The sequence below is a fragment of the Ranitomeya variabilis genome, chromosome 1, assembly GCF_051348905.1.
Source record: "Ranitomeya variabilis isolate aRanVar5 chromosome 1, aRanVar5.hap1, whole genome shotgun sequence".
Lineage (NCBI taxonomy): Eukaryota > Metazoa > Chordata > Amphibia > Anura > Dendrobatidae > Ranitomeya > Ranitomeya variabilis.
The window spans coordinates 68,828,097-68,840,267 of record NC_135232.1 but is presented as its reverse complement, the minus strand read 5'-3'; positions in this window follow the sequence as shown (position 1 = coordinate 68,840,267).

Sequence of the window (12,171 nt, the reverse complement as noted above, 5' to 3'; positions counted from 1 at the left end):
TTTTTCCCATGGTCATTGGGGTAACCATAACAGTTTGGCCGGCCTGTAAAAAATCTATGTGTTAAAATATGCACTAAAGTAGGAAGGAGAAGAAAAGGTTTTTTTTTTTCTGTGTTTGAAAGTGCACCTTAGTTGGATCATTTGTATTCCTTGCTTAAACTGCAGTCTTCAGCCTTTTTTTTTCTCCTCTCCTCTTAACCTCTGAATGCTTGGGTTACACCCATCTGAAACATGGATCCACAGAGTTTAGTTGCGGGTTTGAATAACCTTGCGACAAAAGTACAGAACCTACAAGATTTTGTTATACGTGCTCCAATGTCTGAACCTAAGATTCCTCTGCCTGAATACTTTACCGGAGACAGATCCCGGTTTTTGAGTTTCAGAGAAAATTGCAAATTGTTTTTGTCTCTGAGATCTCACTCTGCTGGTGATCAGACTCAACAAGTTAAAATTGTTATCTCTCTACTGCGCGGCGACCCACAAAGTTGGGCATTTGCATTATCGCCAGGGGATCCTGCGTTGTTAAATGTAGATGCGTTTTTTCAGGCTTTGGGGTTGCTTTATGAAGAACCTAATTTAGAGATTTTGGCTGAGAAAGCCTTGATAGCTCTTTCCCAAGGGCAAGATGAAGCTGAGATATACTGCCAGAAATTCCGTAAATGGTCGGTGCTTACTAAATGGAATGAGTGCGCTTTAGCAGCTAATTTCAGAGAAGGTCTCTCTGATGCCGTGAAGGATGTCATGGTGGGGTTCCCTGTGCCTACAGGTCTGAATGATGCCATGAAATTGGCTATCCAGATTGATCGGCGTTTGCGGGAGCGCAAATCTGTGCACCATATGGCGGGGTCTTCTGAGGAAGAATCTGTGCACCATATGGCGGTATCTTCTGAGCAAAAACCTGTGCACCATATGGCGGTGTCTTCTGAGCAAAGACCTGTGCACCATTTGGCGGTGACCTCTGAAAAGGCATTGGAGCATATGCAATGCGATCGTGTTTTGTCTAGAGGCGAACGTCAAAATTACAGGCGCAAAAATGGATTGTGCTTCTACTGTGGAGATCCAGCTCATGTTATATCAGCATGCTCTAAACGTATAAATAAGGTTGATAAAAGGGTTGATAAATCTTTTTCTACAGGTACCTTGCAGTCAAAATTTCTTTTGTCCGTGACATTGATTTGTACCTTATCATCTGTGACTGTGAATGCTTATGTGGATTCTGGCGCCGCTCTGAGTCTCATGGATTGGTCCTTTGCCAAGCGTTGTGGGTTTGATTTGGAGCCGTTGGAAGTTTCTATTCCCCTGAAGGGTATTGATTCTACACCTTTGGCTAGCAATAAACCACAATATTGGACACAAGTGACTATGCGTCTCACCCCAGACCATCAGGAGATTATTCGTTTCCTTGCATTATATAACCTACATGATGTCTTAGTGCTTGGATTACCATGGTTACAGATTCATAATCCCGTCTTGGACTGGAAATCTATGTCTGTGTTGAGCTGGGGATGTCGGGGTATTCATGGGGATGCACCTTTGGTTCCTATTTCTTCATCTACTCCCTCTGAGATCCCAGCATTTCTGTCAGATTTTTATGATGTCTTTCAAGAGCCTAAAGTTGATTCTCTCCCTCCCCACAGAGAGTGTGACTGCGCTATTGAATTGATCCCCGGTAGTAAGTTTCCTAAGGGTCGCTTGTTTAATTTGTCTGTACCTGAACATACTGCTATGCGGGAGTATATCAGAGAATCCTTGGAAAAGGGTCATATTCGCCCCTCGTTGTCTCCACTAGGGGCAGGATTTTTCTTTGTAGGTAAAAAGGATGGTTCATTGAGACCTTGTATCGACTATCGACTTTTGAATAAGATTACAGTTAAATACCAGTACCCGTTACCTTTACTGACTGATCTGTTTGCTCGTATAAAGGGGGCTAAGTGGTTCACTAAGATCGATCTACGTGGTGCGTATAATTTGGTGCGGATTAAGCAGGGGGATGAGTGGAAGACCGCATTTAATACGCCTGAAGGCCATTTTGAGTATTTGGTAATGCCTTTCGGTCTCGCAAATGCCCCTTCCGTTTTTCAGTCCTTTATGCACGATATTTTCCGTGAATATCTGGATAAGTTTATGATTGTGTATTTGGATGATATTCTTGTTTTTTCGGAGGACTGGGAATCTCACGTTCAACAGGTCAGGAGAGTTTTTCAGGTTTTGCGAGCTAATTCTCTTTTTGTAAAGGGCTCAAAGTGTAGTTTTGGAGTTCAGAGAATTTCCTTTTTGGGATATATTTTTTCCCCTTCATCTATGGAGATGGACCCTGTCAAGGTCCAGGCTATTTGTGATTGGATGCAACCTACTTCTTTGAAGAGTCTGCAAAAGTTCTTGGGTTTTGCTAATTTCTATCGCCGATTTATAGCGGGTTTTTCTGCCATTGCTAAACCTTTGACTGATTTGACCAAAAAGGGTGCTGATGTTGCTAATTGGTCCTCTGCGGCTGTGGAGGCCTTTCAAGAGCTTAAGCGCCGCTTTTCTTCCGCTCCTGTGTTGCGCCAACCTGATGTGTTACTTCCGTTCCAGGTTGAGGTGGATGCTTCGGAGATCGGAGCAGGTGCAGTTTTGTCGCAGAAAGATCCTGACTGCTCAGTAATGAGACCATGTGCGTTTTTCTCCCGAAAGTTTTCGCCCGCTGAGCGAAATTATGATGTGGGAAATCGGGAACTTCTGGCCATGAAGTGGGCGTTTGAGGAGTGGCGTCATTGGCTTGAGGGTGCTAGACACCAGGTGGTGGTCCTCACTGACCACAAGAATCTAATTTATCTTGAGTCGGCCAGGCGTCTGAATCCTAGACAGGCGCGCTGGTCGTTGTTTTTCTCCCGATTTAACTTTGTGGTGTCATATCTGCCTGGGTCCAAGAATGTGAGGGCGGATGCCCTCTCTAGGAGTTTTGAGCCTGACTCGCCTGGTGATTCCGAACCTACCGGCATCCTGAAGGATGGGGTGATATTGTCAGCTGTCTCCCCAGACCTGCGGCGTTCTTTGCAGGAGTTTCAGGTGGATAGGCCTGATCGCTGTCCGCCTGGTAGACTGTTTGTCCCTGATGATTGGACCAGTAGAGTTATCTCGGAGGTTCATTCTTCCGCGTTGACAGGTCATCCTGGAATTTTTGGCACCAGGGATTTGGTGTCTAGGTCCTTCTGGTGGCCTTCTTTGTCTCGAGATGTGCGCATGTTTGTGCAGTCTTGTGATGTTTGTGCTCGGGCCAAGTCCTGCTGTTCTAGGGCCAGTGGGTTGTTGTTGCCCTTGCCTATTCCTAAGAGGCCTTGGACGCACATCTCTATGGACTTTATTTCTGACCTTCCGGTTTCTCGTAGGATGTCTGTCATCTGGGTGATTTGTGACCGTTTTTCCAAGATGGTTCATTTGGTACCTTTACCCAAATTGCCCTCCTCCTCTGAGTTGGTTCCTCTATTTTTTCAGAATGTGGTGCGTTTGCATGGTATTCCTGAGAATATAGTGTCTGACAGGGGTACTCAGTTTGTGTCTAGATTTTGGCGGACGTTCTGTGCCAGGATGGGTATCGATTTGTCTTTTTCGTCTGCATTCCATCCTCAGACTAATGGCCAGACTGAGCGTACTAATCAGACCTTGGAGACTTACTTGAGGTGTTTTGTGTCCGCTGATCAGGATGATTGGCTTGACTTTTTGCCATTGGCAGAGTTTGCCCTTAACAATCGGGCTAGTTCTGCCACTTTGGTTTCTCCATTTTTTTGTAATTCAGGGTTTCACCCTCGGTTTTCGTCCGGTCAATTGGAGTCTTCGGATTGTCCTGGAGTGGATGCTGTGGTTGATAGGATGCATCAGATTTGGGGACAGGTTGTGGACAATCTGAAGTTGTCCCAGGAGAAGACTCAACAGTTCACTAATCGTCATCGGCGTATTGGTCCTCGTCTTTGTGTTGGGGACCTGGTGTGGCTGTCTTCTCGATTTGTTCCTATGAAGGTCTCGTCTCCTAAGTTTAAGCCTCGGTTTATCGGCCCTTATAGGATTCTGGAGGTTCTTAATCCTGTGTCCTTTCGTTTGGACCTCCCAGCATCTTTTAATATCCATAATGTTTTCCATCGGTCATTATTGCGGAGGTATGAGGTACCGGTTGTTCCTTCTGCTGATCCACCTGCTCCTGTGTTGGTTGAGGGTGAATTGGAGTATGTGGTGGAAAAGATCTTGGACTCCCGTGTTTCCAGACGGAAACTTCAGTATCTGGTTAAGTGGAAAGGTTATGGCCAGGAGGATAATTCTTGGGTGACAGCATCCGATGTTCATGCTCCCGATTTGGTTCGTGCATTTCATAGTGCTCATCCAGGTCGCCCTGGTGGTTCTGGTGAGGGTTCGGTGCCCCCTCCTTAAGGGGGGGGTACTGTTGTGAATTCGGTTTGTGGGCTCCCCCGGTGGTCTGTTATGGTAGTGTCTCTTATGTGCCTTCCTCCATCTCTGATTACCTGTCGCCACCCTCTTGGGGAGTTTCCTATTTAAGGCTGCTTGGCTGTTAGTCACATGCCGGCCAACAATGTGCTAGTAGCATTCTGTTGCATTCACCTGCCTCAAGTTCCAGTTCAGCTAAGTTGAATTTTGTTTATTGTTTTGCTATTTTTGTCCAGCTATCTGCAATGTGACTCTTCAGTGCTGGAAGCTCTTGTGGACAGAAAATTACTACTCCAGTGGCATGAGTTGTCACTGGAGTTTAAAGTAATTTCTGGATGGTGTTTTTGAATAGTGATTTTTAGGTCGACCGTGAAGTAACTCTTTCCTGTCCTTCTGCTATCTAGTAAGCGGACCTCACTGTGCTAAATCTGCTGTTCATCCTACGTATGTCATTTCCTCTGAACTCACCGTCAATATCTGTGGGGGCCTACTATCATCTTTTGGGGTTCCTCACTGGAGGTAAGGCAGGCCTGTATATTCCTCTTATAGGGGTAGTTAGATCTCCGGCTGGCGCGTGGTGTCTAGGGCATCGTAGGTACATCCCCCGGCTACTGTAAGTGTTGGGTCAGGTTCAGGTCACGGTCGACCTTAGTTTCCATCACCCGAGAGCTAGTCCGCTTTGCATTTTTTTCCCATGGTCATTGGGGTAACCATAACAGTGATCACATCAGGCCCCACCAACCCAGCAGCCCGGGAAAGGTCCACGACCCTCTGCTGAGGCCAATCAGGTCCGATCCAGCACTGAGGGGGTTCCCCCGAGTGAGAGTGACAAGAGACCTGGTTCCCCTAAATTGGCCCCAAAGTCTAGTTATGCCCCAGCTATTAAGTGTTGGCGGTGCCAAGGGCCATGACATGTGGCTGCCAACTGCCCCTTGACAGCTGAACCTATGGACTGTGGGTACACTTGCTCTATGTTGATGGATCTGGTAGGGCCGATAATAAAATCCGCCCTTGGCCACCAACACATATTAGTGGTTGTACACTATGCCACCCAGTACCCGGAGGCAATTCCGCTTCAGCACACCTCCACTAAGCTTATCGCCTGGGAGTTGTTTTCCATGTTCTGTTGCCTTGGGCTACCGAAGGAGATCCTTACTGATCAGGGGATTCCTTTTATGGAGTTCCAAGGCGACAAGATAAAGCAGTTGCCCACGTCTGTGTACCACCCCCAGATCGACGGTTTAGTCGATCTCTTTACCAAAACCCTCAAGTTCATGTTGAAAAGGGTAGTTTCCAAGGACAGAAGGGATTGGGACATGTTTCTGTCCTACCTGATGTTCGGCATTCGAGAGGTACCACAGACTTCCACGGGATTTTCACCCTTTGAGCTTCTGTATGGCAGGCATCCTGGGGGTCTGCTGGATGTAGCCAAGGAGACATGGGAGTAGGAACCAATGCCACATAAAGAGTGTAATTGAGCACATGGCCAATATGCAAGACCAGATTGTAGCGGTCATGCCTATAGTAAAAGAGCATTTGGTGGATGCTTAGGCATTGCAGAGCCGTGTATATGACAAAAAGGCCATGGTATTCTCCCTTAAAGCAGGAGATCGGGTTTTAGTCTTGGTACCCACAGCGGGAAGCAAGCTTATATACAAGTGGCAAAAGCCATAGGAAGTTTGGGAAAAAGTTGGGGAAGTGAACTACCATGCTTACCAGCCCGGGAAAAGAAAACCCGAGCAGTTCTATCATGTCAATCTGTTAAAAGCGTGGAAGGACTGGGAGTGTATGCTTACAGATGCGACTCCTGATGCATCATCTGGGGAACCTCCGATATCAGGACGGACGGAGGTCGAGAGAGGTAAAGATGGCGATACTCTCTCGAAAAAACAGCACCGAGAGGTGCAAAAATTAGTACAAGAGAATACGTACGTATTCTTGGAGCTACCCAGCCGTACCTCTGTCATCCAGCCTGACATTGTCACGGAGTCTCACGTAAGGGTGCATATGAAAACACACTGTGTGCCCAAGGCCTGGAGACAAGCCATTGCAAGTGAGGTGAGACAAATGCTCCAGCTAGGAGTAATTGAGGAGTCCCGGAGTGACTGGGCTAGCCCCATTGTGCTAATCCCAAAGCCGGACAGATCATTACGGTTCTGTAATGACTTCCGTAAACTGAATGAAGTGTCGAAGTTCGACCTTTATCCAATTGCCCGGGTGGATGAGCTGATTGAGCAACTGGGGCAGGCCCAGTACTTTACCATACTTGATGTGACCAAGGGTTACTAGCAGGTACCTCTCATGGAGTAAGAAAAAGAGGAGACCGCCTTCATAACATAGCGCATAGAACCCCATTGGAAGTATGCTTCAGCGTACTTGAATGGCATTATCACCTTTAGTACTGACTGGCATACCCACTTGTCCCGGGTACAAGTGGTAGTGAATTATCTCAGAGCAATGGGCTTGATGGCGAATCCTAAAAGAAATGTGTTATAGGCCTCGAGGAAGCCCAGTACTTAGGATACATGATCGGGCGTTGGATTATAAACCCCAAATAAGTAAAATCGAGGCCATACAGAACTGGCCCCGACCTGTTACCTCCAAACAGGTGAGTGCATTTCTTGGAATCCTTGGGTACTACTGGAGGTTTATACCTAATTTCTCTGGGAGAGCAACACCCCTAACCAATCTCCTAAAGGGAAAGAAATCGGTCATGGTGCAGTGGAATCCTCAACAGAGGAAGCATATCAGTCTATGAAGGTGGAGCTGTGCGGACAGCCCGTCTTCATCAGCCCCAACTTCAAGAGAGACTTTGTCATGCAGACGGAGGCCTCTAACATTGGCTTAGGAGCGGTCCTGTCGCACAAGGTGCGAAACTCACCCCGGCCGAGAAAAATTATAGCATAATGGAGAAGGAATGCCTGGCAATTAAGTGGGCCTTGGAGTCCCTATGCTATATTTGCTCAGTCGACTGTTTCGCTTGGTGACAGATCATTCACCCTTGGTCTGGATGGGAAATGCCAAGGAGAGGAATGCTCGGGTCACCAGATGGTTCCTGTTTCTGCAAAATTTCAATTTCACCTTGGAACATTGTGTAAGGAAGGCTCAAGGGAATGCGGATGCCCTATCCCAGGCACCCTGTATGGTGACAAGTGTTCAACCCCACAAGTTTGAACAGAGGAGGGATATGTGAGGTAGTGAGGGGAATCATATGCGAGGGTTGATATGTATCCCCCAGGATGTGGAGGGAATCATTTTAAACCTGCTGGAGTGCCTTGTGTTCACAGCAGGACGCCTGTGAGTCACAAGGCAAAATAAAAGAAAGAGTGGATTGGGTTCAAGTAGTGACTCAGTCAGATTTTTAGGAAAACCCATTAAGGGCATTTTTTTTAGAGGGATTTGCAGGTTTGGTAGTGGGGCAAATTCCTCTCTCCATTCCGGGTTTTGGAAGTGGTGCTATGACCACAATTCCATTTAAATATGTCAGTTTTGCCTTGGGTGTGTCAGTTTGAAATATGCAAGCTGCAGAGCAGGACTTTGTGAAGCTAACACAGAGCCATGGACTTCCAGGTGGCTGATGCACCCAAAAGACACTGTGGTGCCATTGTCTACGGTAAGGGGTTTTGAGTTCTGGACTGTATTTACTGAAACCCGGCTGCGATCCAGAGGACAGCACTCCTATGTGTGAGTTTTTGGACAATAAAAGAAATTTGCTTTGAACTTTTCTTTGGCCCCTGCCTTTCTGTCGCACTGCACCAACCCAGCTGCACTACAATATACAGTACACTAGTGGCCAAAATTGTGGATACACTTGAAGTTTTTAATAATTTTCGAGGCTTCTGGAACTTTCGTCTATCTTAGTTGCTTGATTACGTAATTATATTTATAGCCCAGGCACGCAATCTGTTACTAAAGATATCGGGAGACTGGTTTTTGATATTTTGTCGGTAGTTTTTATAATTTTGTCAAGAAATACTGGTCTTCATTCTCTGTGAGTAAAATTCATAAATTTTTAGCTATATGTTAACTTTTCTTTATGTCAGCATTAAATTCAAAATAGTGTTTTAAAGCTACAGTCGTCACTTGATCCTTTCAGTATAGGTCCTACAGGCTTTAATTTTTTCACAACTTATTGAGAATTTTTATTTCTTGCATTTTATTAATATTTAAATTTAAATTTTTAACAGAATAATTATAAATGTCTATTTTGAGCTCACAAACTCCTGAATGATTGAGGCTTTTTTAGATTTTAATCATGCCAGCCACAAAGAGGTCTGATTGGTCTCCAAAAAAGAGAACTATCGCTATTGTTTTGGGGGAGGAGGGATACAGTTTCAGAGAAATTGCTAGGAAGATGTGTGGTGGAGTTACTGCTTCTGGAGTGCAAAAGCTGTGTTCACGTTTTGCTGACAGTTGCAGTATCAAAAACTAAGAGTGGAAGAGGAAGGAAAAAGGTAACAACTCCAAAAACAGACAGAAGTATTGTTAGGCTAGCCTTGCAAAACAGAAGAGTATCAGCCAAGGAACTCAACCAGTTCTTCCACGATGGAGGAGTTTCGGTGTCGGATAGAACTGTACGTTGCCGGTTCCTTGATGCTGGTCCGAAAGCACGAACCAAGGAAAAAGTAATTCCTAAATCTTAAACAGAGAAGTAAGAGAATTTCCTGGGCCAAAGAACATCTTAACTGGACAACTGAGGATTGGAAGAAATTAATCTGGAGCGATGAAACAAGAATATCAATTTTTGGTAGTGGCGGAGTGCATTATGTTCGGAGAAGACCAAAGGAAAACTCTCTTCCAAAGTGTATTGATTGCAGCTGTTCCTGGTACCATGTTATAACCATGGAGAACCTGAAAAGTCTTGTTGAATCAATGCCAAGGAGATGCAAAGCGTTATCAATGCAAAAGGATACCCTACATGCTACTGAAGAAAGAACACATAGGGATAGCATGTTATTAACATATTAGGACATGATATTTTGATTCAGCCATTCCGCTGTTCTTATAGAAGTAATGAGATATTTTGTATTATGGTAACCTTTTGTCTATGTAGAGGTGTTCTAATCTACCTTAGATTGCATTATTGTTATAAACACTTTGTATGATTGCATGCTAAAAACTTTCAAAAAAATTTACAAAAGTGACAAAAATTTGAAGTATATCCACAATTTTGGCCACTAGTGCAGATACATATAAACATGGCAAAAATTAAGAGACCACCACATCACAACTCTGTCATGGCCATGGCAGCCCAATCTCCAGATCTGAACCCCATTGAAAACCTCTGGAATGTAATCAAGAGGATGATGGATAGTCACAAGCCATCAAATTCAGAAGAACTGCTTACATTTTTGCACCAGAAGCAGTGTGAAAGACTGGTGGAAAGCATGCCAAGACGCATGAAAGCTGTGATTAACCCTTTCACCCCCAAGGGTGGTTTGCACATTAATGACCAGGCCAATTTTTACAATTCTGACCACTGTCCCTTTATGAGGTTATAACTCTGGAACGCTTCAATGGATCCTGGTAATTCTGACACTGCTTTCTCGTGACATATTGTACTTCATGATAGTGGTAAAATTTCTTTGATATTACCTGCGCTTATTTGTGAAAAAAATGGAAATGTGGCAAAAATTTTGAACATTTTGCAATTTTCCAACTTTGAATTTTTATGCAATTAAATCACAGTGATATGTCACACAAAATACTTAATAATTAACATTTCCCACATGTCTACTTTACATCAGCATAATTTTGGAACCAAAATTTTTTTTTGGTAGGGAGTTATAAGGGTTAAAAGTTGACCAGCAATTTCTCATTTTTACAACACCATTTTTTATTAGGGACCACATCTCATTTGAAGTCATTTTGAGGGGTCTATATGATAGAAAATACCCAAGTGTGACACCATTCTAAAAACTGCACCCCTCAAGGTACTCAAAACCACATTCAAGAAGTTTATTAACCCTTCAGGTGTTTCACAGGAATTTTTGGAATGTTTAAATAAAAATGAACATTTAACTTTTTTTCACACAAAATTTACTTCAGCTCCAATTTGTTTTATTTTACCAAGGGTAATGGGAGAAAATGGACCCCAAACGATGTTGTACAATTTGTCCTGAGTGCGCAGATACCCCATATGTGGGGGTAAACCACTGTTTGGGCGCATGACAGAGCTCGGAAGCGAAGGAGCGCCATTTGACTTTTCAATGCAAAATTGACTGGAATTGAGATGGGACGCCATGTTGCGTTTGGAGAGCCCCTGATATGCCTAAACATTGAAACCCCCCACAAGTGACACCATTTTGGAAAGTAGACCCCTAAGGAACTAATCTAGAGGTGTGGTGAGCACTTTGACCCACCAAGTGCTTCACAGAAGTTTATAATGCAGAACCGTAAAAATAAAAAATCATATTTTTTCACAAAAATTATCTTTTCGCCCCAATTTTTTATTTTCCCAAGGGTAATAGAAGAAATTGGACCCCAAAAGTTGTTATACAATTTGTTCTGAGTACGCTGATACCCCATATGTGGGGGTAAACCACTGTTTGGGCGCATGGGAGAGCTCGGAAGGGAAGGAACGCCGTGTGACTTTTCACTGCAAAATTGACAGGAATTGAGATGGGACGCCATGTTGCGTTTGGAGAGCCACTGATGTGCCTAAACATTGAAACCCCCTCACAAGTGACACCATTTTGGAAAGTAGACCCCCTAAGGAACTTATCTAGAGGTGTGGGGAGCACTTTGACCCACCAAGTGCTTCACAGAAGTTTATAATGCAGAGCCGTAAAAATAAAACAAAACTTTTTTCCCACAAAAATTATTTTTTAGCCCACAGTTTTGTGATTTCCCGAAGGTAACAGGAGAAATTGGACCCCAAAAGTTGTTGTCCAATTTGTCCTGAGTATGCTGATACCCCATATGTGGGGGGAACCACCGTTTGGGCGCATGGGAGGGCTCAGAAGGGATGGAGCGCCATTTGGAATGCAGACTTAGATGGAATGGTCTGCAGGCGTCATATTGCGTTTGCAGAGCCCCTAATGTACCTAAACAGTAAAAAAAACCACAAGTGACACCATTTTGGAAAGTAGACCCCCTAAGGAACTCATCTAGATGTGTTGTGAGAGCTTTGAACCCCCAAGTGTTTCACTACAGTTTATAACGCAGAGCCATGCAAATAAAAAAAAAACTTTTTCCACAAAAATTATTTTTTAGCCCCCAGTTTTGTATTTTCCCAAGGGTAACAGGAGAAATTGGACCCCAAAAGTTGTTCTCCAATGTGTTCCGAGTACGCTGATACCTGATATGTGGGGGGAACCACCGTTTGAGCGCATGGCAGAGCTCGGAAGGCTCGGAAGGGAAGGAGCATCATTTGGAATGCAGACGTAGATGGATTGGTCTGCAGGCGTCACATTGCGTTTGCAGAGCCACTAATGTACCTAAACAGTAGAAACCCCCACAAGTGACCTAATATTGGTAACTAGACCCCCCAAGGAACTTATCTAGTTGTGTTGTGAGAACTTTGAACCCCCAAGTGTTTCACTACAGTTTATAACGCAGAGCCGTGAAAATAATAAAAAAAACTTTCCCCCCAAAATTATTTTTTAGCCCCCAGTTTTGTATTTTCCCAAGGGTAACAGGCGAAATTGTTGTTCAATTTGTCTTGAGTACGCTGATACCCCATATGTGGGGGGAACCACCGTTTGGGCGCATGGGAGGGCTCGGAAGGGAAGGAGCGCCATTTGGAATGCAGAC